This window comes from Rousettus aegyptiacus, unplaced genomic scaffold, assembly GCF_014176215.1.
Source record: "Rousettus aegyptiacus isolate mRouAeg1 unplaced genomic scaffold, mRouAeg1.p scaffold_m13_p_1, whole genome shotgun sequence".
In the NCBI taxonomy this organism is placed as follows: Eukaryota; Metazoa; Chordata; class Mammalia; order Chiroptera; family Pteropodidae; genus Rousettus; species Rousettus aegyptiacus.
In genome coordinates, this window is record NW_023416284.1 from 144,654,299 (window position 1) to 144,681,952 (window position 27,654).

At 44.3% G+C, this 27,654-nt stretch overlaps 1 protein-coding gene across 2 annotated transcripts in view; it reads left to right on the forward strand.

Moving 5' to 3' along the window:
- The window catches only part of FOXO3 (forkhead box O3), a 109,713-nt gene extending 93,698 nt beyond the window's left edge, over positions 1-16,015 (forward strand). For both annotated transcript variants that reach the window (XM_036220666.1, XM_016160182.2), the window contains one exon: positions 11,196-16,015. The gene's annotated coding sequence lies outside the window, so the exon portion shown is untranslated. The remainder of the gene's footprint in view (positions 1-11,195) is intronic.
- The last annotated feature ends 11,639 nt before the right edge of the window (positions 16,016-27,654 follow it).

Sequence of the window (27,654 nt, forward strand, 5' to 3'; positions counted from 1 at the left end):
GCCCCTGGTGGAACTCAGACATCTGTTTTCAGTCATTTAAAGCCCTTGAGATGGCAAAAAGACTGTAATGGAAGCTAAATAGGGTGACACACTTCCATGCTAGTTAGTTCAGTGTCGGACTGGTGGAGACTTGCCTTGAGAAATTTAGATATTTGACTTTTAGAAGAATAAACAGTTTGTCTTCCTGTAAGAAGATGAATGCAATTGTGACTTCAAAAGACACAAGCTTTAATTTTGATGTGGTTATAAGGAGGCCGCTTTCTGGTTTATGGAAAAGAGTATGTTTGGAAGAGAATGTACTATCAACTTTTGTCTGATTTTTTTTTTCAGTGTAGGTTTTCCTTTGAGTTGAATAGCAGAACTTTTTTTGTACATAATTTCAAAAGATTGTGTAAAAATATTTTAAGGGAGATTTAAATACTTAAGTTTTTAAAACATAATAAATTGTTGTGATACTAAAGAACTACTTTTGGGATAACACATTTTAGTACGTCCTGATGGAATCTTAGGGTCGTTTAATCACGTTTTTCTAAGAAGATTTTGGAGGAGGTAGTTTTGAGAAGATATTTCTTCAAGTTAAGGATGACAAGTCACCAAAGTAAACCACAATATGACCAAAGCAAGAGATCAGATGTGGCAAAGACAGTGGGGGCTGTGAGGGCGCCTAGTTTCTGGGTTTAGGATTTCCATTTTGCTTTGGGATGAATTGCTCCTCTAAACAGACAAAAGCATGTGCGGCCAGACGTATGTACTTTACTTTTAAACGTAACTTGGTGGCTATCACTTTATTAAAGACTTTCTCTGAAATTCACAAAACAGACCTGAGGTCCCAAATTAAGCAGCCCAAGAACTCTATAATGATTTTCTTCTTTTGGCTTTTTTTTTTTAACCAGTAGTCAAGGTATCCTCCAGACTCACTTCCTGGCTTGCTAACTGAAGGTTATGCGACCCTGAATTGGAGCTGTCTAGTTGTGGAGTTTAATAGAGCAGTTCTGTCCAGTTGACTGACAGTCTCGCTGGAGGGCTGTGGTGAAATGCTGCTCTGGAGGGCTGGGTGTTTCACACGTGTCATTCATTTGAGACTGTGTGTAAAATCCTTCGACCTATGAATCTATCTGGAAAAGGGAAAAATCACCATATCTTTTTATGAGTGCCAGCTACTGAGGTGTGAAGGGCACTGTCTTCTCTTAGGCACTCATAAAGCTTGGTGAAAAAACCTACTTAAAGTTGGCAGCAGAGATGTCTGTGAGCTAGTGTGGTGATTGCGAAGCGGAGCCTCCAGTAAGCACTCCTGAGTTTGACATGTGTCTCCTCTTGGAGGGAAAGCAGCATCAGTCTCACTGTGGTTTGGATGTCATAGATGCCTAAATTCACAAGCTTGCTCCTTCATCTTCATCTTTTGGCATGTGGAGACCCCGTTAGGGAGCAGCCCAGTATTTAGTTTTGTTTTAAACTACCTTATGATAAAGATTGGAAAACAATCAGGAAAAGCTGGAGAGAAGAGAGAGGGAAGTTCTCTCTGTTTCTGCCACTGGTCATATCTCCAGTCAATCTCTTAGAATAATCAGTCTTTTAGAATAGTAGTCTTCTCATCTGTCAAAAGAGGACAGAATCATAGAGTTTTAAAGGTACAGTATGTGTATAATTTTAAACCTGAAACCTAACATTCTGTCTGTGAAATGGCCCTAGGAAGAGATACGTGATGATATATGGAAGATAAAGAAACAGTGGTACGCTACTGTGGAAACAGCAGGCTCCAATGCTGGAGGCCATTAGGATTTACCATGAGGCTATTTCTCAAAAGGAGCAATTCTTTGATACCTATTGGACTGATATTCGAATGCTCTAGTTCTATAATGTCTTTAAATATACATTGTGAGGGACAGACTAATTCTGCCCAAATACTGTAGGCTATTCATTTCATGTTTTTTTCTCCATGTAGATATTTCTGTGTTAGGGAACGTAGCATATGGTAAATAGAAATCTGTACATATTGGATGGAGAATATAGTCTGTTACTTGCACTTAAAACTGTAGTCTAGTCTTTGGTTATAACACACTGGCCTCAAGAATTCTGCATCTGCAGGGCTCTTTATTCTTACCTTTTAAAAAGCTTGAAGTCCGAAGTGTCATTCGTAGAGAGAATGGCTGTCTGAATCTTTTTAGTGTTGACAGCAATAAAGGAAAATCGACACAGTTGTGAAAAGGGGCTTTCTGCGCAGAGGCCAGTACACTCCTCACACGCATTCTTTTCCCTGGAAAGTAGTGACATCCAGCACTAAGGCTATTATTCCTGGGCCTTTTAGTTATTTAATGCAATCTGGGGTCACCTCTAGCTAGCCCGCTAAGTGTGGGGACAGAGCCTGAGTGACTCTCACTTTAAGTTGCATTTGTAAGTGGGTTTCTGGAAGGTCTCTTTAGCCACAGAGCTTATATAGAGCATAAATAAATGGGGTGAAAAATCCCCAGAATTACTACTGGAAATTCTTGTAAACTTAAAGCTTCCATTAAATGCTTCTTTTTAGAGTGTTCATAATGCTCAATATTCAACGTTTTATAAATAATGTTTCAGAGCAGAGCCCCAGGGACAGCCAGCCGAAGTGGGTGGCTGGCTCATGTCCAACTGTGATGAACCGGCTGTAGAAATCAAACATCAACTAAAGCAAGCATCCTGAGGACTTTTAACAGAAACCAATGTCTGGATTTAGTCTGAACTCTGCCCTGTTAGTATAGAGTGCCTGAATTAGTAGGGCCTGTTTTTATCCCCCAAACAAAAACAGACCATGTGATAATGGAATAGGACATTCGAAAGCAGGTTTGTCCCAGAAAACCAAGCATGTAAAGTTGCCTCACACCCTTGGGTCCTTTGCTCCAACCTTGTATGCAAGGCAGACTTTTCCTCTATGACAAATGGTCATCGCTGCACCACCTTCCCAGCCAGGCCATGCATTCCTTGAGGCGAGACACTGTTGTATTTACCTCTATCCCTTGTGCCTAGCACACTGCCAGGTACTCACTAAATGAATTTTGTTGAATGAGTTCAGGCTTTTCTCAAACACTTACACCAGTACAGGGCCTGTTTTGCCAGGCAGCTCCTCTAAGAATAGCACCCAATCCATAGCTGAGAAGAGCTTGATGTATGGCAAGGGCATATAAAAAACTCAGCAAGAATCCAGGGACGGGGGTGAAAGGGGGCAGGTAAAGAATCTGTAGTTCTCAAGGGGTTGTTGACGTTTTTTAGCAATACTCTAGGGCAGGATTTCTTTCAGGGCTCCCTTAGAACACTGGTCCTACGGTTTCTTGAAAGAAAAAGGATTTGATTCAAGATATCAGAGAAGCGGGACCAAGCCTGGAACTGAAACACACTGCTCTGTGAAGCGCTCTGTGCACCTGGTTGCAGGTGTTTTGTTTGACTTCTTTCCCTTCCCAATAATAGATGTGCACCTAACTCTGTAATTCTAGATTTTCTGGGGTTTTTTTTTTTTTTTAAATAACCTCTTCTTTGCTAAAATCTACAATATTTATATATTAAAGGATGAGAAGTACTTAGTCATGAAGGCCTCAGAGGTAATTCCAGTGTTTCTGAAGGATAAAACTTTAATTGTCAGTCTTGGCTTGATTGAAGGTTTGCACATCAGTATGTCCTCTCCCTCTCTCCATCTCCCTTCCCCTACCATTTCTCTCTATCTCTCTCTTTTTTTTTTTCTTCTGATGAAAGAAGTTTGGACCATTAAATAAATAAATAAATAAATAAATAAATAAATAAATAAATAAATAAAAAGATTCATGTCCATATAGAGTACTCGATTTGATTCCTTAGGGGAAATTAATGGCCAAGAAGAGAAGGCCAGAGGTTCTGAGGTTCAATTTTTAAATTAATTTCCACTGTGCCTTCGTTTGTATCCATGCCACTCTAATCACTTGGAATCTCCTTTGGTCATATGTATATGTTCAGAAATGATCAGAAAGCAATACAGTCCAACATATTTACAAGCAGTCAGAATATATGTGTTGACTGATAGACCTTTTAGAAGGTGTTCCTTTTGCCTGCCACCTGAGTACCTCAAGCCAGAGCATTCCCTGCCAGACCTCAGTTAACTCAGGTTGCCCTGCTGGCTGGGGTCGGGAGCCCCATGCTAGGTGCTGGCCACCATAGTGCCGGCCAGGCTGAGCAGGGTGGCGAGGGCCACTCATGCCACACAAAATGCAGATTTACCTGGATCTGGGCTTCTAGCCAGACTGCTGGCATCAGGATGGTCCTTTGTCTCTCTGTTGATCTTCATCCACCTCTGAGTTGCTCCTTTTAGTTCCTTCTTGGTTTCCTTCCTCTGTGTGGTTGTTGCCTCTTGGCTACCATCTGTGTCACCTGCATGTTGTGGTCATACCTTACAGGTGGATGAGTGGTTTGGATTATTTATGGAACTAAAATAGCTGATTTTGTGTTTTCAGTTTCAGGATCATTATTGGGAAAATTAGATGATCTTCAAAACTTTGTTTATCTAAAGTAGGAAAAGAAGACTTTGGAGGTTTTTCTCATTTATACTTAGTAGTGGGATCCTTAGGTAAGCTGATGTATTACACTTACACCCAGCTCTAAGGGCTGTAGGGCATCCCAGCCTTGGAGGGGTGGCTGTGCCCTCCTGTGTACAACCCGGCCCCACCCCACCTCCAGGATCACACAGGATGGGGCCGCAGACAGCAAACATAAACATGGCAATAGTCAGGTCCTGGTTTATGGCTCTGAGCATTTCCTCCTGGACTACAGTTCCCCTTTGTTTGTGAATGGCGAACATTAGCAATGACAGTGATTTGAGAGTTGGAATAGCAGGACTTTTAATTTGGGGGCTGGCAATAAAGGATATATATGGTGGGATATACAGAAAGGATGTGAAAAGGTAAATTCTTTATTAAATACTATTTTAAATGTGTTAATGATTAATTTTAAAATATTAAATTAGTTGGATGTTAAAATTGTGCCTCATGTTGCTCCTTAGGAGGTTTCATAAGAAATACGAGTTCTAGAAACGTGATTGGAAACCACCCTCCCCCAAAAAGACATTAAAATTCTAGGTCTTGTCCCACAAGCAGTGGGTTCTGCCTGGATTCAAATAAGACCAAGTCTTAGCAAATGGGAGTAGGTCTGCAAGGCTTCTAGACGCTGCTGCACTGGGAAGGTGTTAAGAATTAGAACTGGCAGCAGAGGAGAGGGGGCTGTTGCAGACACACTGCTCTTCCCTTCATTTGACCAGCATTTACCGTGCACCTCCTAGTCCATATTTCAACTTTCCAGGCTGTTTGGGACATCCAGAACATTTTATTTCTCTGACTGGAATATGTGTTTCTTGAGGGTAAATACCACGTCTTAAGACAGTACTCTTAAAATTGTAGGTTCTCCCTAAATGTAGGATTGGATTGGAAGGCTCTGCTCTGCTTTTTAGGAGTTCTGTGCCAGGTGAGTGTCTTAGGACTTTAGTAGGGGACAGCCCAGGGAGCATGGGGCTAGACGTATGGGTGTGCTTCACGTGGGTGAGGAGAGCAAACCAGACGCAGTGTGCTGCACCTGATCCAAGGGCGAGGAGGGTCTGGTCCCATCAGCAGTAGTGGGGAGTAAAGCTGGGCGAGGACGGTGGAGCCTGACCCCACAGGTCTCTGCCAGCTAAGGCTTTTTGGATATTATAATTAACTATAAGTCTAGAAAGGATCCAAATGCCCCTTAAAGTCTTTTGCCTTAAAAATGGTTCTTTAAAAGAATGTAAAAAAATAAAAATTTTACACGTTTTGAAATCCAAGAATCTTAAAACATGAAATCTCTGCAACTTTGCTATTGACAGGTTAATACATATTTCTGCCATGTCAGCCACCATATTTGACACTCTATGCACAAAGAATATTAGTTGACATAATCCCTGCCCCAATAATAAAGACAGAGATAGGACATTCTTAAGTTAAGCATATTTTAACCATTGGTAATCCCCATAGTTTAAGCAACAGGGAAGTCAGTGCGACTTTGCAAGTCACCCCTGCCCTTTGTCCCTCAGCCGTGAGTGCTAGGACGGTTGCCTCTCTCCTGTGTCTCCACTGTTTTATCAGCACAGCACTGAAGCAGGCAGGGAAGGCAGTCCCTGCTAGGTCTAGGTTTTGACATTTCCAGAAGGCAAAGGCTCTTCAGGGGCCTGTCGCCAGTCATCACAGACAGGCTTCACCTGCCACCTTGAGAAAGCCCAGTAGTTAAGAGAAATAGATGAAAGGAGTACTTACACAAGGTAGGCTTTTCTCTTATACACACTAAGCTTTTTTTTTAAATAGTGCGTATAGCTGAGTGTCTTTCTAGTATCTTTTTAGTGTCACCTTTGCTAAAAGCTTATTTTAAGCCGCTCTGTAACATCCTCACCTCCTCTGTGAGCGTCAGAAAGCACCAGGACCAATGGGCTGCATTTCCTGGAAACTTGACTGTCTTTTAGAGGCTCCTCAGCCCAATACACGTTGTCCTCCAGTTTGGCCAGAACTTCCACACCTGTTCTGTTTCCCTTGTAAACTCTTTAGCGTCTAAACCAGCAAGTTGACAGTGTTTGCCAAATGTACTTTTAGGCAGCCTCACCTCCTAACGCCCCTCCTCTGGCAGTCTTAGGGGATGGCTCTGTTTCCCAGCACGGCAGGCCGAGGGCTGGATTTTAGTCGGCCCGGCCTTTGATGTCAGTGACCACCAGGCTGATTTTCATGCATTTCATGCATAAGTCCTCTTTATCACCCATTCCAACCTGGAATATATTGAAAAATTATCAGATTAAGCTAGAGTTGTGTCCATTAGCATGATTTCTGAGCTGCTTCATATTTTGCCTATGGAGTTGACTCCCAACAGAACTGCCGCCATTTTGGTGTTCCAAAAAAAGATATAGCTGTCTAACTCAGGACCCACAAAAATGCTGTTTTTATTCCTGGGGTGACACCAGCTACAAAAGCCTTGGTGGATGCTGGCAGATGCGTGTGGCTCACAGTGACTCGAGCATCCAGCAGACCCCTCTGGGGTGAAGCAGAGATGGGAGCAGGCAGCTTTCTGTGCCCCCCACTTGGGGGTGGAAGCGTTGACACTCTGAAACACACACCTGTGCTCTGAATTCCACCTGAGGCCTCCCTGTCCGATGGAGTGAACATCCATTCATTTCCTTTTCTAACCTAAATGTCCATATTGAGTCCCCAGTTTGCCCCAGGGGTTGTGAATTTGACTTAAATTATCTTTATGTTTAAAGAGTAGAGAAAGTGGTATTTCGCTTTAATTTTGTTTTTCAGGCAGACTTTCCTCCAACCATCTTTTAGTTTGGGCTAGGAAAGCTATGGATGACCTTTCTGGGCTTGTGGATGTGAGAGTTTCATCCTACTGGCTTTTTCCTTCTATGTCATTCATATTTAGTATTGGGGTCCTATTCCTTTCTCCTCTGCCAAGAAGATAAAAACACAACCGAAAAATCCAAATGTGTCACTGTGGAGTTACATTGTGGGAGGACAGCAGTGGGAACATTCATGTTTATTCCCAGATTAAAGTTGATTGGGGTTGTTATGTTTTGTGTAGAGTTTTTTTGGAGGCGTTGCCCTTTCTTAGAACATCATGTGATTTAGTGGTGATAATTAGGCAGAAACTTGTCTTCCCTACAGATGCCAAGATTATAGAGGGATTTACTCTCACCAGAGACCAGATGACAGCATCCATAGATATTTTTAGAATGGGCTTCATCATTTTATCTCCCCATTTCATTTTCCTTGCATCAACAGCCTGATTTCAAATTTATTTATTGGGCAAGGGGTGGGGTGGGGTGAGGGGGTCTTCTCCCTATTAATGAAAGCTACTGGTGGGACAGGACATCTTCTTATTTATTGTTAGTTGGCCTGTTGCCTAGCAACTGCGAAGCGATAGCTGTAATTCACTTCAGCTGCATGCTTCCTTTTCCTTTCAAAAGTTTTGCTTAATCTGATGTGTTTTTAAATTTAGAAGGGTGTCAATGTATACACATAAACCTCACAGTTAGCTAAAACATCTTGCTTTAAACAGTGTAAGAAAGGTGGGAGCTTCGTTGAACTCCATGAGACTTGTACCCAACGTAGGTATCATTAAGCTCCCAGCTCAGGAGTGGTCTCACCCCTAAATGTGCTCCCTCTCTTCTTTCAGTCCTTGATGGAGTCAGATAAACAAACAAACATTGAGCCACCATAAGAACAGTTTAAAATCTAAGGCAGATGAGGATTGCTTTTTTTATGACTGTTTTTAATCATAGGTCTTTCTAGTGACTGGTTATTCTGATTTTCCTCTTGGAAAGATGGTTGTATTTCTGTTCAACATGTATCTGGTTCCTTTATGTTTTCATAATATTTTACAATCTGTTTGCCTTCTATCACAGAGAAAACAAGTTGCCTAAGTCTGTTCTGTGGAGTGAGAGTTTTTTTTTTTTAAATAAAATTTGTTCCCTGTGAGAGCTGCCTTTAAACCTGGACCTGGGCCTCTCCCAGCTTAGCCTCTGGCCACAGGCCATTTCCTGAGCTGGCTGGGAGGCAGTGCCTGTGGGACTAGGGTGGGGTGGGGGGCTGGACATAGTGCCACAGGGGTCCCCAATCCCATTACACAGAAAGGGGAAGAGTGATGATCAGCCATCTCCTTTTTAGTGATGATGCTCCCTGAAGATTCTGGGCCTTTTGATGCGGGAGTGGACATTGGGCTGGGGATTGTTGTTGGTTATTGATCTAGATCGCCCCATGTGGCCTCGTGCCCCTGGTTTGCAGGCGAATGCCCTGTTCTGCCTAGAATGATGCCACATCGGGGACTATAGGTGCCCTCCACCTCCTTCCCTCCTGTGCTGACCGAGCCCAAGCATTAGAGTAAGCTGCATGCTTGGCCTGTGTGCCTGGGGAAGAAATGTGTCACCATCCCAGTTCTTAGGCAGAATAATTAACACCAAAGGGAACTGGGGGATGGGGTCTGAATTAGGTAATACTTTATAGCTTCTCCCTTGGTACTTTCAGTGAGTCAGAATTGGGACTTGGGGACCAAAGTCCTCTGATGGTAGGTTCTGGTTTAATAAATGTTATTGTAGAGGAAAAAAACGAATCTTCTTCCAAAGGACCCTCCCTGTCTGCACCCCTGTCCATACATGTGTCAGGGGTCCCAGATAGAGTCACTAGAATAGCACTGGCTCTTGAGGTTAAATTCCTCACAGATAATGAGATCTGGTGTCTAGGTTAGCTTTTTATTCCTCCAAAATCAACAAGCCATTGTTTTATAGTCCAGGATATATTGTCTCATACTCTTACAAAGCAAAGAGTAACTCCGTAAAAAGCCATCAGCTAGGAAAACTAAATACTGGGGTTGGGGAAAAGAAGGAGCTTCTTTTCCTGCTTTATTGTCTCTGCTACCAGTAAAACCACCTTAATTCTTTTATTTAGAGCTATAACCTGGGTATCTTGATCTCAGGTATGTAATATTACAAATACTAAGCCCTACTATCCTTTCGAATATTGGAGGTGAAAGGTAAGACTGCCAACCAGTACAGTCACAGAAGAGACTAAAGTACCAAGTATACTTGTGAAAATTCCAAATGAACTCATGACAATATCTCCTGCAGTTGGGGAAGCAGAAGTATATAATATGTGCGTGAGCTTATTGATGCATTTTTCATTACTTATTCACCTTATCTGGTGAGCAGATCATGAGTTCATGTTGCTTCACTACCCCTTTTCTATCCATTTCTTGGACTAGAGCCATTTTTCCCCATTTTATCATGACAGCCAGCACTGTCTTTATAAACAAAAGGTTTTCTGTCTTGAGACCTGTCATGTCAGTTATTTTAGCTACATCTCTACGAGTATACAGTTGGCCCTTGCACAACATGGGTTTGAAGTGCACGGATCCAACTATACCCTCAAAATCTATTGGAAAATTTTTTGTAGATTTGCTACAATTTGAAAACACTGACAGATGAACCATATAGCTTAGAAATATCAAAAAATTTTGAAGCATGTCATGAATGCATAAAACACATGTAGGTATTTTCTCTTATGATTTTCTCAGTAACATTTTCTTTTTCCTAGTTTATTTTATTGTAAGACTACAATATATGATACATATAATTCAGAAGTTAAATGTTAATCGACTTGTTTGTTATCGGTCAACAGTAGGCTATTGGTAGTTAAGTTTTGGGGGAGTTAAAAGTTATATGCAGATTTCAAGTGCACTTAGGGGTTGGCACCCCTAACCCCCACGTTGTTCAAGGTCAACTGTACCTTTAACAAATCCTCTAATTTTTGCAGGCTTAGTGCTCTCATGAAGTCTGATAAGACTTGTATAAATTAGATGCTCTAAGTGGACCTCCTTTTGTGCCTTATCCCTGAAGACTGTTGGAGGCAAAATAATAATGTTATTAATTGTTAAAAGGATGTTTTATGGGAGGTGTCTTTCACCATATGCGTGCGATGTATAATTTTCTCTGCTGATTTTTAATATAAAAAGCCAATTCCTAAGAATTTGAGCTATAACCTGGGTAACTTGACCTTGGGTATGTAATATTACAAATGCTAATACTGACTGCCTACCTAGAGATTACTTAGTCCTTTTATAGTAGGGGATGACCCCACCCCCTCACCCCCACCCAGCAGTGCAGCCTTTTAAGCCTTTGTGGAAAATGGCCATTTGATCTCTTCAGGTTTGGGGGTATTAGTGGAAGGGTGGTTGGTTAGCAAGGTCGATCAGTTCATAGAGGTAGTGGGAAAGAACCAGAAAAGCACAGCTGGTCTGTTTAGAGTGCCCAGCTTCCCAGTTTTAGCATAAAAGTCCCAGGTCCCATCAAATTCCTGGCCCAAAAGTCCAGGACTGAATGCCACCTGCACCCCGGGCTCCCCTCACTTTCAGGGGCACACTGAAACACCTCCGTTTCGCTCATCTTCGTTAGCCTCCCAAAGTGAGTTGGCCCCGTTTCCTTTGGGCTTTTCACCTTGAGAGCATTTTGTAATCAAGCGTGGAAGGTAAGTCGTCACCATGCCTTGTCCTTGGGCTCCGAGACCTTTGAAGCTGGTGTCACAAAATGGCTTTACGGCAAGTGACCTAGGCGCAGGGGTGGGGGGAGGAGAGGGGAAGCGGCTGTGCGACCCTGAGGCGCTCACTCTCGCCGTTCAAACATCCTTAATCATTTCTGGTTTTCTTTTTTCCTTTTTTAGACCCTCAAACTGACACAAGACCTACAGAGAAAACCCTTTGCCAAATCTGCTCTCAGCAAGTGGACAGTGATACCGTTTACAGCTTAACACCTTTGTGAATCCCACGCCATTTTCCTAACCCAGCAGAGACTGTTAATAATGGCCCCTTATCCTGGGTGAAGCACTTACCCTGGGAACAGAACTCTATATATAAAGTATGCAACTCTTCCTTGTACGGGGCTATGTGCCACCTGCCAGCAAAGGACAGCACCCTGTCAGCACCGCCCACCTTCGGCTCGAGCACCCCGTGTGAGCCCCCTGTTGGCTTTTCTGTGGTGTTTTAATATCGCGATGGTTTATGGGATGTTTTAAATGTTTTGTGTTTGTTTTCTTTTGACTTTCTGAGTTTTTTCACATGCATTAACTTGCGGCATTTTCTTAAAATGTTAATCGTTCTTTCCCTGTCAAATTTAAAAACAGAAGGAAAATGTACCAGTTACCATTCTGGCTTTGGGCATCACAAGCGTTTGAGTCTGTGGAACTACATAAACTAACAAATTACATAAACTAGAGGGAGATTTTCTTTCTTCTTTTGTTTGGTAGAAAACTATCCTTTTTTGAAAACTGAACAATGGCACAACTGTTTGCTGTGCGCACCGGTCCAGGGCTGAACCCTGCATAGGCAGAACGAATGGAGCATGGCCACTGACCCAGTGCACTTCAGTCCTGAGTCAGGGTGGCCGGGGACAAGACCCCAGCACCTGGTCTGCCGTCGCCACATCGGTAGGGCCTGCGGTCTTCTGTCAGTCTCCTCAGCTAACGCAGTGAATAGCAATGCTGTGTTGGTTAGAAATTCGGATCTTTTCAGGAAATACATCAGCTCACCTGTCCACTAATTGTCGAATGCCACTAAAGGATTTAATTTTAAGGAGAAAAGGAAAAAAAAAAGTCCTGTTTCGTTTTGCAGAAAAAATGAACTTGCAGGTGAGCATTAAGCCTGCAGTGAGAGATGTGTGAGAAGGACAAACCCAAGTCAGTGCTGAGGGAATTCTAACTTCACTGTTTTCCTAAGTACACCCCTTGATTATTTTTAAGCCTTGCTGTGTATAATCCAATCTACTAGATGTGTGAGTGAGAGGCAATAGCATACAAACTGATTTTTTTATATATATAATCTTATAATCTTAGATCGTAATTGTACAAGTGACACAATGGAAGCATAAGATATGGCGATTTTGACTCCTCCCCCCACCCCCAATTTCCTGCTTGTATGGATTTCATTTTGTTTTGTTTTCAAAAGTTATGGTGCTGTATAGGTGCTTTCTGTCTAACCTGGAAAGTGTGATCATACTAGTGACCTTCTTTGGCAGACAGAATAGCTGGGAACACCTTGGGTACAGATGAAACTGGTGTAACAACGCTCTGATTAGCACAGCATATGCATACTTCTCCACAGTGATATATGAAGACCCTTTTCTTTGCATAAAATGCATTAGGCGTATAAATGTATAAATATATTTTATCGTGTACAGTACAAAAATGGAACATTCTGCATGGACGTTAGGAATACAGGCTAGTATTTCAGCACAGACCTCCCTGCATGAGTTCTCGCTGACGCTCGCCCCGTGCAGTGGGCACTGACTCCCTTCCACCAACACAGACGTGCCACCCGTACCCCTGCACTCGCCACTAGCCACCAGGGGCCCCCTTGTGCACCTTTGCTTTATAACGTCTCTGGGGGTAACTAATACTGGTGGTGATAACAACTCCTACATAAGGAAAGTTCCATTTGGTATTGTCACGTCTCCCACCTCGCTTGGGTCGTCATGTTTGAGCGACGGCCCTGTTGATTTCACCCTGCCTTTTACTGACTCTGTAAATTGTTGTGCAACCGTGGTTATAGTAGACCCGTAGCGCGTGTCGCCTTTTCTAAACTGCTACAAGTTTATAATCTTCATTTTAAAAGTATGTAATTTTTTAAAAGATGTATTCTATTCACGGTCTGCTTGTCAGTGAGACAGACTTTGCTTACTATATTCCTTTATATAATGCTAGCCACTTCCTCGATTCTTTGCTAGTCTGCTCTGCACAAGCACTGTCTAGGATCAGTGAAAGAGGGAGGGCTGCCTCTCTGGGTTTCTGAGTGATGCTGCCCTGGGTGGAGGTGCAGTTCAGAGACAGTGGCAGCGGCTGAGCGCTGAGCGGGAAGGAGGTGGGTGGAGGGATATTGGATACAAGGGAGCATCCAGAGCGCTTCCAACGTGAGAGCGCTGAGAATTTCTCTCCTGAGCTCAAAGAAACAAGCAAACTAACAAAATAGCTATTTGCCTTCGCAGCTTTATAGACCCTGGGAGCTACTTTTGGAATAAGAAAGGCAACCCTCAAATGTGTTCCAACTTTAAACTCCTTTCAGACATATGACATCTCATTTATTCTCCCCCTCCCCCCGCCAGCGTTTGTTAGATTTCAGGCAGAGTGTCCTACCACATGTCCAAGAACCAGATTATAATGTAATCTAAAACAGCTGAGGGCGGAATAGAGCTGGTATGAGAGCAGGGCGGCCACAGACCAGATCGGGCAAATGGAGGGGAAGGGGTGCCTTGCATCTTTTATTTTTTTAATAACTCAAACAGCAACTACATGTAGAGACTTGTGGACAGCTGAGATCAGGGCAAAGTCAAGTGCCAGCATCAGTCCCAGGAGGGGGTCAGAATGGAGTAATTGGGCCTGTCCAGGATTATGGCAGCTGTACTGTCACCCTTGGCCATCCTCAGCTGGCTACCCATCCAGAAGCCAGGCTCCCTTAGACCTGCTGGGTTCGAAAGTGGTCATACTGAGCAGAGGTTCGACCTAAGCCCTCTTTCTCTTATATCAAGACCTGCTTTCAGGAAGGGCCAACTGTTGGCCACCATGTGGAGTTCTAAGTGTCACGGGCCCCTCACAGTAAGTTTCTGTTCTGAAGCATCTCAACAGAATGCTTAGAAGCCTCTGGGGGCCTGGCCACTGTCATGTTTACATCCTGATGAGAACTATCTGAGGCAACCCTCAGCCTCGAAATAAGCTGCTCTAGGGAGCCTTCCACTTTTTGATGGGAACTTAGGAGAATAACTAATGTCGAAAGCAGGACATGTGTTCTGGGCCTCTGTTGCTTTCTTCAGAGTTCCAGAACCAGATAACTTTTACCAAAGTTAGAAAAGAGCTTTATCACAAGCTTTCACTGTCCTGGTATGAGGACTGACTGCCAGGTTCAGCATACCCCATTAACTGTGAATGAATCTGAGGTCAGTTTTCTTTATTGCATCCTCTGTAATATAATGATTGCTGAAACACAGTTTTTAAGATTTCTGAAGTCTCTTTCCTATTGACAGGAGGATTGTGCACACACACACATAGTACAAGGCGGACTCCTGTGCTTGGTGTTGGGTTTTAGCATTACATGACAGGCTTCCCTACCCTGAGGACAGGACCTCGTGGCTCGCTGCTCAGGGCAGGTATGCTCCGTCTCAGGGTGTCATTTGCAGTGGCTTCCAAACCTGTTAAAGATGGTTGGCACAGACTTCGTCTCTACCTAATGACCTCCTCCCTCTGCCGCCGCCACTGCCACCAACACACACACACACACACACACACACACACACTCTTAAAAAATAAGGAACATCTGATTCTCTTGGACCATCAGGAGAAAAACAGTCAAACAGCCAGTTCCCTTTTGAGCACTACTGCCTCCAGCTGGCAAGGGGAAATAAAAATGTAACCCTTTCTCTCTGAACGCAGAAACAACACCGTGACAGCTCTGAACTCTGATTTTCTTTCTCTCGCTATATTTGGGGAACACTGTATGATTAGGCATAATATTTTTTTTTTAATCAAGAAAAGCAAAACATTTCTTAAAAATGCAATCACTAGCAAAGAGGTACGAAAAAGCCAGCCTCTCCTGGAGACTTGAGGAAACAAGGTCAAATGGAGGGGAAGTGAAGTCCTTGTGAAATCATGTCAAAATCTGATAGCAGATGCCCAAGTAACTGAAAAGAATATATTATTTTTGCTTTAAATCTTTTGTGGGTAACATTTTATGCAGTTTGAATGAATGAAATATTTTTCTCTTATTTAGTTTTATTTGTAAGGTTTTTTGATGTTTTTGGATGAATGATTGGTTATGAGGCCTCTGCCACGCTCCAGAAATACTTGTGTAGCTGCTTTTAAAAATTGTGTCTGGTCACTTATTTCTCTAAAGTTATCTCATTGCCTGGCAATCAGTCTTCTCTCGTATACTTGTCCTAGCACATTATATACTTGGGAAATGTAAACAGGTGTGAAGGAGGGCCAGAAAAATTAGTTAATATTAAAAAAAATGTATTGTGCATTTTGGCTTCACATGTTTAACTTTTTTTAAGAAAAAAAAAAGTTGCATGAATGGGAAAAATAACTGTATACAGTATCTGTAAAACTGTCTTATCTGTTTCAATTTCTTGCTCATACCCCATACAACTAGAATTAAATATGGTGCATGGCCATATTCAGACACCTAAGAGTCAAGCAGTTGATACTTTGGTTTGAAGCGCCTCATCCTTTCTTTCAACGCGAACACTATCATATTGCATTTGTACTGAGGATTTTGTCTAACCATATGTTGCCATGAATTAACTCTACCACCTTCCTTCTCAAGAATCAAAGCCAGTTTGATTTGGGAGTCTTCCCCTTTCCAAATGAAATAGAGATGCAGTACTTACTTTCCTTGGTGTTTGTAGATATTGCCTTGTGTATTCCATTTAAAACCGTAATCTAGTTTGTAAAAGAGCTGGTGACGCATGTAAATAAAGCATCAATGACACTCTATCTTACTCCAAGAAGTCTTTTGTTCTTTCTTCTTTCTTTAATCTCAGAAAAGGAATAGCTGAGTTTATCTCAAGGTCTTCCTGTGAAATTACTTCACAGGCTGGGGGAGGCACAAAGCTAAGAGACTCTATCATGAGATCTGTAAATTAAATGAATCTAGCAAACTTTTTCTCTGACCCGCTTTGGACCTCCAAAGACAACCAGATGATTTAATAAAAGCAGACTTATGGTGTCGTTAGTGGTGGCTGGTGGCACTTTTGGTGTGCGCTGAGTCGTGTTTGAAAAAGCTTTTAAGTCAAGAGGTGGGCTTCACACTCTTTGCCTTCACTGTCAGAGGTTTTGACCTGTTAAAGTTTTGGACCTAGTAAAGGTCCTCCTCACATGAGTCCAGCGGATAAACATCGGTCATGGCCAGTGCCCTCTTGCAAATCAAAAGCAAACACAATATTACAGCATAATTACTTCCTCTGTGTGAACATTCAGGCCCCCTCAGTCAAGTTAGGGAGAATTCTACTGTATTATAAAGTTATTCCCAGTAGCCTGGGCTGTGTTTCTCGTTTTAATAGACGTTATAAAAATTATTCAGCTTTTACAAATCCACTAGGATTGGATTCAAAGTCCCTAGCAACATGATGGACTCTTGTTTCAGATCAAGTGGATAAAAAAGATTTTAAAGTTTGGCTTTTGGGATAAAGTCTACATTGGCTGAGAGTCATGCTTTTGTAAGTTTATCCTTACCATTGTCTTAATTACCTATAAAGGTAAAACCTCACCATCTTCTAATACCCAAGCCAAGTGGGGTAATGGATTTCATTCGAGATTGCATCCCAATTTTGATTCTGTCTCCCAAAAGGTTAAAGATGGAAATCTAATGGCGGCTATCACAAGAACCTCAGTAGAGCATGCTCCCAAACCAGGTAAAAATTCAACCAAAAAACAAAGTTAATGATCAATTACAACCGAGTCAATCTCAAGTGTGGCAATGGGCCAGGTCCTATGATGGGCACCAAAAGAACTAGGACCTGGGCCCTGCCCTCCATGAGTTTCTACTCTAGGTCTAACCTATCTGCTGTACTTTGATGAATAAAGAATTAATTCTTGCTGACTCCCTACTTCATCTTGTTTAAAGGAGGAAGAATTTAGACTAATCTCTAAAATACCTTTTAAGGCTTTGATCTTGCAGATGTTCAAGATCTATAATGAGGGCAAAACTTTAAGCCAGCAAATGTGACACGTATCAGCCAAGTCACCCACACCAAGTAGGAGAACAGTGGTCAAAGGTGGAGAGAGGTAGAATTCATAAACACTATCTGCCAGATAGTCCACCCCCCTCCACTACTCCCTTGGGACTTGGAAAGGCAGGGAGATGGCTATGGGCAGTAGGGGTATAGAGATAGGGAGACACCTGTGGTGTCCTGGGTGCCTCTCAGCTCACCCTGTGGTGAGAATAGCAGGACATTTGAGGTGCAGTGGTGAAGAAAGGAACATTCGGAAAGGTACCCACTCCAGCTCTGCTTTCATCTCCAAAGAGATGCAATGGTGCTGGTCTAAGGACTAGATGTAGCCTGGAGGAAGTAGGGCTCTTCCCACTGGGTTTTCGTCATTCAAAGGTTAAGAGAAGACTTAGCAATATCTAAGATCTGAAGAAGTTAAGTTGTGTATGTGTGTGTGCAGTTCTACCCAGTGCCTATCGTAGTAATGGCTCAAAACTGTTTTTGCCTTTCGTCTCAGGATTTTCTAGAAACACTACAAACATCCCCATTCCCACTTGGGGAAGAAAAATCTATATGCCCTTCTTATATTGGCACAGGACCTCCTCTGTAAGTCTGACATTCGTCCATTCCACCAGCACCTACTATGTGCTAGGCACTGTTTGTCCTAGGGAGATGGGCCAAAAGGGGCTGAACTGAGCTATGTGGGCCTGCTGGTATGAGTGCTTGAGTGGATGAATCCATGAATGCTGCTAAGGGTATGATGGAGGAAAAGGAATTAGAGCCAAGGTAAACTAGAGGAAGTGAACATTTGAGCAGAAGGGCGGAAATGGGGTGGGCTTTCTAGCTGAAATGATGAATCTCAGGGACAGAGGCAGGAGGGAGGAAAGATTGGAACATATTCAGGAAACGGTGGGCTTGTTTGGGTCTTGATGGGCTCAGAGAAGACAGGTGAGATGCCAGGCAAGAGAAGTAGGCTCCTGGAAAGTTCCAGTCCAAGTCGCTTGGACTCTGCTGGGGTAATGGGAAGCCAGCAGGGCAGGAACCTGATCAGAGTAGGCCTTAAGGAAGGACCTTGGCACACTGGAACTGAATCCTAGAAGGCAGATGTTGAAATGAGAAGTCATGGTTATTCTAGAACTATTTTCATAATATTTTACCCACAGAAAATGATGATGTTTAAATGGCACACCATATTAAAAAAACAAAAACAAACAAACAAACAAAAAACAGTAAGCTGCTCCAGGTCTCTGGCCCTACAGGTTGCTCCAAGGGCTGAGGGATCCATAACTCAGCACCCCTATAACTTTCCAACCAAGTTCAGAAGCCTTGATCTAGAAGAAACCACAAGAAGCTTGATAATGGTTAAGTCTGGGGATCGGAGAAAGGGCTTTGGCTTTCAACATTTCACCTCATCTATTAATTTATCAAAGTGGGAGTGTGCTACTTTTATAAGTATAAATGTAGTTTCCAAAGAGCCAAGGCAGAGAGGCTGGCTCTGACTCCTCTTCCGAGACTGGAGGGAATAAGAAATAAGGTGGGAGAAGCATCTTAGGGAGGAACAAAAGTGGAGAAATGAAAGATCTCTACTCTTTACAAGAAATCTGACTGATAGGTAGTATCATCGCGAAGTTGTGTCTTCATAACTTTGAGTTTTCATGATTTCCTTCTATTAACATCTTGAATATCATAGTATAGGAAATACCTAATCAGAACAAAGGAATATTATACATCTGTTAAAAGGATTCATATACGTAAAAAATGCCCATATCAGATGCACTATTAAAAATGTAATTATTGCTCTTACAACCTTCTATACTGATATAAGAAAAATATAAATAGGAATAGTATATGCCAGTGCAAATTATGACTGGGGAGAAGTACTAAGAGATAAAACGCAAAAATTGAAATAAGTCTTGTGTCCTGGACACATTTGGCCTCGACACTGGACTCAGGACCTCACTGTTTGCCACCACAAATAATCTATAAGTATTCCTTGATCATTTCCTCAAAATTCAAAGTCAGAGAGCACTTGAGCTGCCTGCTGGTAGGGGGCATCAGGAACCACGGCCCATTCTGGTAGAGGAGGATGGCCCTTCTCATCAAGATGCTCCCCTTGGCTGACCTCCCCACTTACAAAGAAGGTTCTCATGTGGGATGTGATGTGTCCATTGTATTCTGGCAATTGGGTTATAGATATTTTTTTCCTCAAAATTATCTTTGTTTTGTTGCAGTTTTTAAATCTTTTAAAAGGTAATGCCTTCAGATGATTCAAAAGCCAGAAAGCATGTAGGTACACTCGGGGAACGCTTTCTTCCCATCCCTGTCTAGTTTTCTTCCTAGTTCCTACCGCCCCAAAGTTTCTCGTGTATCCTTCCAGAATTTCTCATGCACCTACAATCAATAAAAACATTCTTATTTCCCCCTTTTTATTACACAAAAAGTACATTATACATCCTATTGGACATCTTGGGTTGTTAATGATTTTTCTCACACAAGGAGGAGATATTTTAATAGTTGCATATATTCCGCTGTATTAATACATCAAAATTTATTTAACCAGGGGTCCCCTATTGATAGACACTGGATGGTGAATTTCTTCTAAACATCTGTTATTACCAGCAACATGGCAGTGAATAACCTTATACATATATTACATCCACAAGCAAGAATCTTTGTAGGATTAGTGCCCAAATGTGGAATTGCTGGATCAAAGGGTATATATAGAGAGATGGATCTAATTGCCCTCCAAAGTACCACCTCAGAACACTAACAATATATGAGAATCCCTGTTAATCCGCAGCCTCATATTCTCTATATTTTAAAAATTAAATTGCAAATCTGGTTTTCCTCTCCTCAAGTTCCTTTGTTTAAAGTCTGCACCTAAGGTAAAAAGGGCCTGGCCAGAGGGGCGGGGGTTGAATGAGATGCTTGGGAGGCAGACTCAAGATGGCCTGGTGACAGAGAAGGAGCTCTTGGCACTCAAAATTGAACACCCATCCTTGTGCCAACACACTGAAAAGTCATACTGCCAACCTGTCCATCCAGTCTGGCCACATGCTCCGCCCCTCACGCCACCAGTTTGGCCCGCCCAGCCTCAGGGGCAGCAGCCTGACCTCACAGCTGCACTCCCTCACCTCCCAGAGTTCCAGAGGGGAGCTGTCACCCGAAGGAAACAAGTCTGGTCTCTTTGGCACCAAACCATACACCTAGACCTATTCATAGCAAGATTGCACAACCACCTGGAGGATAGCCTGGCTGGGCACGGGGCGAGCAGAGCTGCTCTGGGGCCCGGCCCTGACCCAACCGTGCCCCTGGGCATGGCTGCCAGCTTTCAGAGCAGGGCTGTTCCCTGGGGACTCAGGGGCCTTGAGGGTCTGACTGGCTCCTCCACCAAGTGAGGGGAACTTGCTCCTCCAAAGGAAAGGCTCCAACATTCTCCTACAGGCTGGTGGCCCAGGAATTCTTTTCCTGCCCTGCCATGCTGGTTGGCACATGGGTGAGGCAGGTGGGGGGTGGAGAGGCTCTCATTAGTAAATGCAGAAACCAGGAGGCAGGCCTTGACAGAAGAGGAAACTGAGTCACCTAACTAATAGGGCCTTCATGCCCCTGAGGGAGCCGGTGTCCTGCAGTAGGGGAGGGAGGCTCAACTTTGGAACAGGACAGACCTTGATCTGAACCCAGCCTTGCCACAAGCAGGTCGATTAACTTATCTGAACCTTCGCTTTCTCATTTGTGAAATGGGAACAATGCTGCCCATGCTGGGAGTGGGGGCATGAGGGGCCACCTGAGTGCCTTGAAGTACTGCGCACACCTCCAACAAGTCAGCAGCAAGCCCTTCATCAGAAGTCCTCTCTCTTCATACACAACCCATGGGCCCACACTCTGTGGGGTTGGTTTTTATCATATAAAAACATAAAACAAAATTTGATATACTAATGAGCCCCATCAGTATAATTAGGTTGCATAGTAATTAAGCATAAAAGGTAACCAACATGTAAGGTTTTCTGTCTCAGTTTCTTTGATGTTCTTCAGATCTATGGGTCATATTCATGGTCCATGTCTTCTGTGCCGTGTGCCATGAATTGGTACCATTATCATGAAGAACTCAAGTGTCATGGCTAGAGAAGATTGGAAGACTTGCTCTGCTCCTGGCTCTGCCACTAAATGCTATGTGGCCTTGAGTGAGTCCTTTCCCTCTCTCTGGGCATCAGTTTCGACATCTGCAAAGTCCACTTCATACGCTTCACGAAGCTGTCGTGACAAGCACAGAGATGGGGCACACACTTTACCAACCGCAAAGCAAGCATCAGGACCACAGACGCTGTGGTGAGTCAGGAAGTTGGCAAAATGCTGACGCATTCGTTTTCCAGAGGGGAAACTAAGGCAGAGTCTAAAGGAAGCTCAATGCTTCATGATTTCTTGTTGCAACCCACCCCGCTCTGCCCCAGGTATCCAAAACACATAACGAAGAAATGAAGAAAGAGAAACAGATGAAGAGAGAAAGAGAGAATGGGAGATAAGGGAGGGGGAGTGTGAAGGTGGGGTGTGGCAGGGACAGTGGGAAAGAGTGGCTTGACCTGTGAAGTCCATTTTGGAGGAGGTGGTGCACCCTACACAGATGTGAGCCCTGTACCCTGGCTGGTGACACAGTTTCTGTCCTACAGAAGTGAAATGATGCAGGGGCCGAAGTGGTCCAGCTGGAAGCCCTGTTGGATGCAGACAGGAGGCCAGAACAATTCACTGCTAGTTTTGAGGGTCCAGGGAATGGCAGCAGGCTGGGAGCTTCCCAGGTAATGAAGGGAAACTGTCCCCTGGTGTGCATGTGGCGTGTGTGTGCGGGCGCGTGTGTGTGGGGGGGGGGGAGAGACAGAGAGAGACAGAGAGAGAGAGACAGACCACCCCTCTGATGTTTCTGTCTCCAGGACTGGCCTGGATGGCTTCTTCAATAAATCCCTCCCCTAGGGCACGCTTGGACCTGCTAGGTGTCTGCAGAAGAATTGAATTAAAGAGAACCTACCTGGGTGGTTTGAAGCTTTTAATTGCTGTGTGCACCTCCCTGAGTGTAAAGGCTTAGGCCACTTCCCCCAGGCTTGGCTCTGCCTAGTGCTAGCTCTACCTTCGGTGGAGTAAGAAGACTTTTCCTGAGTGGTGGAGTCTGATGTTGTATGATTAGGTTCTTGTTGATAGAAGCCACTTGTTAACTACAGAACTCAAAGCCAGTTTTAACTATTAAAGCAGTAAGATTTTTGTGTACTGATAACTACATGATGTGAAAACAATCCTTTGTGAGAACACGTGGACCGCCACTTGCATGGCCCTGGTGCCGTGAGAAGCATATGGACTTTGGTGTCGGACACAGTGATGGGGTCTTATCCTCTCCAAGTTTCTGGACCTTGTCTGTTTCCTGGGGATAATAATAATACCTCCCTTTAGAGGATTAGGGTAAGTACATACAAAGTGCCTACCTATTTATTCATCCTGTAATTCAGGATATATTTATTGAGGGCCTACTGTGTGCCAGCACTGTGCTAGAGTTGGTGGTTAAGAGCTCCTTAGAAAAAGAGAAGGAAGGAGATGGGGAGGTGTCTGGCTTTGTCCGCATAACCTCGGTAAGTTACTTAGCCCCTGTTCAGCCATCGTACCACTTCACCTCTAAATACTTCAGCATGAGTCTTTCAAAACCCATAATATCCCCGCAAAGTAAGTACAGTTATCAGCCCCATTTTATACTTGAAGAATTCGAATGTAAGAATTTTAGATTCCAAGAAATGAAATCACTCGCCCAGAATCACACAGATGGTAAGTGATGGAACTGATATTTGAACACAGGTTCACATCTTCTTTTCTTTGACTGGTTCTAGAGCTCAGAATTATGCTCATCCCAGAAGGACATGCCTCTCGCCTGGGGTTTCTTTCTGTGAGGGAACTCAAAGATTTCACCATCTTAACAATATCCTCTTAAGGTTAAAGCTTCCTTTTTTCAAAAGGTTGGGTAAATTCCAAGATGCCAGCTTATGGGAAAAGGTGTTGGGGCTACAGACCCCAGAGGAGCAGATCGTCAATGCTGCCAAGCTTACTGGAATGCAGGTGACACCTTGGAGCATCTCCCACATGGACCTGAATATCTTCCCATTTCGGATGGCTACGAAGCCAGAGACTAACGAATTGCCTCCGTTTTACTGATGGAAACACAGAGGCGTAAAAGGGGTCTGCTCGCAGAAGAATTTAATTCCTATATAATGAAGAAGGGCCTAATAGTGGGCCTCAAAAATGCGGGCCATTAAGCACCTGAACCAAAATAACCTAGGAAATTTGTTTAAGACACAGACTTTGGGGTTTACCCCTGATGCAGGGAATCAGGTCATCTGGGATGGGGCCCTGGGCATTTTACACCTTCCACAGGTGACCACCGTTGGCACAAGCTTCTCACAAATAAAAGGATCTTGGAATTAGGCCCCCAAACTTACTCTGAAACCACCTGGGTGAGCTTCTCTGTCCTTAGAAGGTGTTGTGTCCCACAGGGAAGTCATCGAGCATCATTGTCCTTCCCTGTAGCTTAGGATGTTTTCGCCCAGCTGTATCTATTTGATCTTCCAACAAGCCCAAGACAGGCAGATATTTTTACTTGCACTATTTTGAAGATAAGGTTGTGGGAGCTCAAGGGAGCTGATACTTGTCCAAAGTCAACACGCCAACTTGGTTGAGGAGAAAACCTGGTTCTTCCGATTCCCAAACTATTGTTTTCTGATTTTAAAGTTTTGAAACTTCTACAGCTGGACAAAACAAGAGTGGTCATTATCTCTTTAATCTGCATATTTGAGAATAAAACTTAGCTCAACGCGAGTGATAAGGTGGGCAAAAAAGAGAACTGAGCCGAGTTTAAATCCTATCACTCCTTGCGAGCTGCGAAGCCTCAAGTGTTCTCACTCATATAATGGGTGAAACGACTCCTGTCTCCCAGTGTTGCTGCGAAGCTGAGAGGTGACAGAAGGGCTAATGACGCCCATGGGTAAGGCGCACTGAGGGAACGTACGCACCATTAACTTGCGTGCTGAGTGCCCTCTGCCTCTCAGCGCTCGCTGCACAGGGTTTCCGAGGCCTAAAGTTTTCTGCCAGCGACGGAGGAAACCAAGGGGTTAAAGAGGAGGCTGGAAGCTGGCACAGCTGGGGACCATTAGTCCCTAATGAGAGGCCAGCCCGGGAAGGAGGCCTAGGCAGCTGTGAGGAGGGGCGCTGAGGGTGTCTCCATGGAGGAAACTTGGGCTGAAAACTTTGTTTTTCTTATTTCTGAACTCCGTTTTACACTCCAGAGGGGAGTTCTTCGTGTCTGAACTTGGGTTTTGAGCCGTGGCACTGGTGGTTCCACAGTAAATGGCTTGCCACTCCTTGTGGGGCAATATTGCTATTGATGTTGGGCCAAGGCGGTTAGGAAACGGGATCTTCCAAATGGGGACTTTGTGGTTTGGCCACACTGAGCTGTGCCTCCACAAGCACAGTTATGGGTTGAGACAGTTACCCACAGGGTGGGGCTTGAGGGTAAAGTGGTGTTTCTCCTCCGCCGCTCCATTCCCTCCCTCTTCTCAGCATTATTATTACTGCCCCGGTGTCGCCCATATTCTGTCCTCAGACTCCGCCAGGAGAAGGGGTGCCTGAGCAACAGCTGGGCCCTAGGAGGCACCTGAAAGCAGACAAGCAGGAGACCAGGGGCCAGAGGCGCTCTGGAGAAAGAACCGTGTTTCCTGACGGCCTGTCTCCCACAGCACAGGGCCCCTTAAGAGGACGGTTAGAACTGCCATGCTGAGGAAGGGGAGGAAGGGAAGTGGAAAGGCAGTGAGCCTGGAGCAGGCCTGAGGTAGCTCCACCCCCTCTGGGAAGACTTCCATGACTGCCAGGGAGCCAGCCTTAGGTGCCTTCTGTCCTGTCTTCATTTGACCCTCTGTCCCCTTCCCAATGTGACACAGTATTGTAATTATTGATGTGGCTGGCTGTGCCCCCATTGCACCTACCACATGTAGCATGGTAGCTGCTCAAAACGCATTGATGAATTGAATGAATCTGAAGAGAAGAAGGAAATCTGAAGATATCTCCAAGAATGAGCTGAAGGGGAACCACCTGCCTGGCAATTTTGTCCTGATGGAAACACTTTCCCAAAGGACTGGCAGGTAAAAGTCTTCACTCCTGTCCGTTGAGTCTGATTTCCTTTGAGTTTCTCATTCCTTTTTGTTCTATTCCCCAGAAGCAGTGAGTGCTGGCTTAGTGTTAGGCATATGGGACATCGGTCTTCACAGCCACCATTGTTGCCGGCGGCCTCACCCCAGTTTCGCCGTCCCCTCTGGGTCAGCCCAGCCGTGCAGAAGGCAGCTGGGGTAAGCTTGTTCGTGGAACTCTTAGCTTGCTCTTGATCTTGATCCTTTGATGCAGAAGTAAGACTGCTCATGACTGTATAAAGCAAATTCAGTACTGACTGTTACAAAGGGGCGACAGAACAGAAACAAAAGCATTTAAGTCGGGCACCTGCTATGTCTCAGGGAATGGGGGAGGGGAGGAGATAATATGGAGCCTCTGTCCATTGTCTAAAGGGGAGGTGGGCAACTAATAACGATGCAGTGTCAGAGTTGGGATGTGGTGAGTGACCGAGGAGTTAACCCAGATGGCAAATCTGATGACCCCTCTGGACATCCGTCCCACAGTTCACACGGACCGCCCCTCTTCTTCACTTTGATTGGTCTTGTTCCTCATTTGTCTCTCTCAGCAGGCTGACTTCTCTCCTTCCAAGTGGAGAGGTGGACGGGAAGATGCTCAGGCACCAGTTAGACATTGGTTGACTCACAACTTTTATTTCCATATGTCCACTGACATGTTGATGTTTTTCCTCATCCTCATTGTTCAAGTGGCTTGATTATGCACAAAACTGAAATCTATGATCGTCCTGGAGAATTACCTCAGTGTTGGCTAGAGCTTAGTATTCTTGGCCACATAGGGCTCTGAAGATATATTCAGAGGAACCCCAAACTCCTGGATGTCCTACAAACTAGGTGCCAGCACATTCTAGAGGAAGGGGGTAGGATGCCAAATAGGGATGAAGGGTATTGAATAGTCCGTCCCCCTGGGCTCTAATCTCCCTCTTTCCAAAGTCTGCTCCTCCCACTGGCTTCAGCACTCTGATCCTCTGTTGGCCCCCTCTGCTCCTCAGATCCCTGTCCTCTCCCCAGCACTGAATTTCCTTTAGAAAATCCCAAAGCCCAGGTGCAGGAGGACACAGCAACAGGACAAGTCTCCCAGCTCAGGCCAGAGAGAGGAATCCTGGGCCCCAGCTATTTTCAGAGCTAAAATTGAAGCCCATGGTTTATTTCCTCAGAGCTTAATTAGACTCCAGCGCTCTGCAGGGCTGCCTCCTTCCCACCCACTAGCAAAGCCTGACCAGTGGGCTTGGGAGCTGACGCCATGTCGCAGGCAGGAGGGCTGGGGCATGAAGTATTTTTACATATGGGAGGCTGTGGAGAACAAAACTGTTGGCCCCCAGCCAGTTAAACTAAGTCAGTTGGGAGAGGGAGGGAGCAGGAAAGCTGTTATATCATCCTTCTTTCTTTGAACTGCATCATAAATCTGCTAGAAAGGAAATGGGGATTTGGAGGGGAGGGAAGAGAGCTGCGCAGTGAGGCTGGGGTGGGGGTTGGGTTACCACCATCCTCAGAGCTGGGCTCAGGAGAGATCCTGTCCTGAGGGTGGGGGACTCACGTGGGACTGGGGGAGGGGTGGGTGAGAAGGAACATTGGGTGTGTTCAAAGCTCCCTGGGCCAGGCCAGGTATGGGATGACTATATATGCCAGTGGGTGATTTCTGGGCCTGCCTCAGGTCCTCCAACTAAAACTACTCTCATAGATATAGCTTTGAGAGCTGGAAGAGACTTTCAAGACCCTTTAATGAGGATGTTGAGGACAACAGAGGAAAAATAAATTACCCAAAGCCACACATGAGAACTGGAAGTGGAGATGGGGGTCTTCTGACTCATAAGATGACTGTCTGCCATATCTCTCCTTCTTGCTGTGGAGACACAGGCCTTTCATTCTAGAGTGAGGGTAAGGCATAAATTGCAAATTCACTTGGGTAAGACACATTAATTCAATTTACATTAAGAGATTTACATTAAGATCTAAATAATTAACGTTTAATACTTGACCGAGAAGAGATTTGGATGAGCAGAGGCCCTCGAACTTCATGAAGGAGCATTTTTGATCCCAAGAGTGGGGTGGCATCATCTATTCATGATCAGTCCAAGGCCATTGCAGCCTTCGTATTTCTGGAATGGGTAGATGGGGAAGTTGAAATATCTGATGTCCCTGAAATAGAACCAGTTTCCTCCCAGGGAGGAGTGAGAACAGGAAACCTGGCTTATAACCACCCATATTGATATATTTTGCAACATTTCT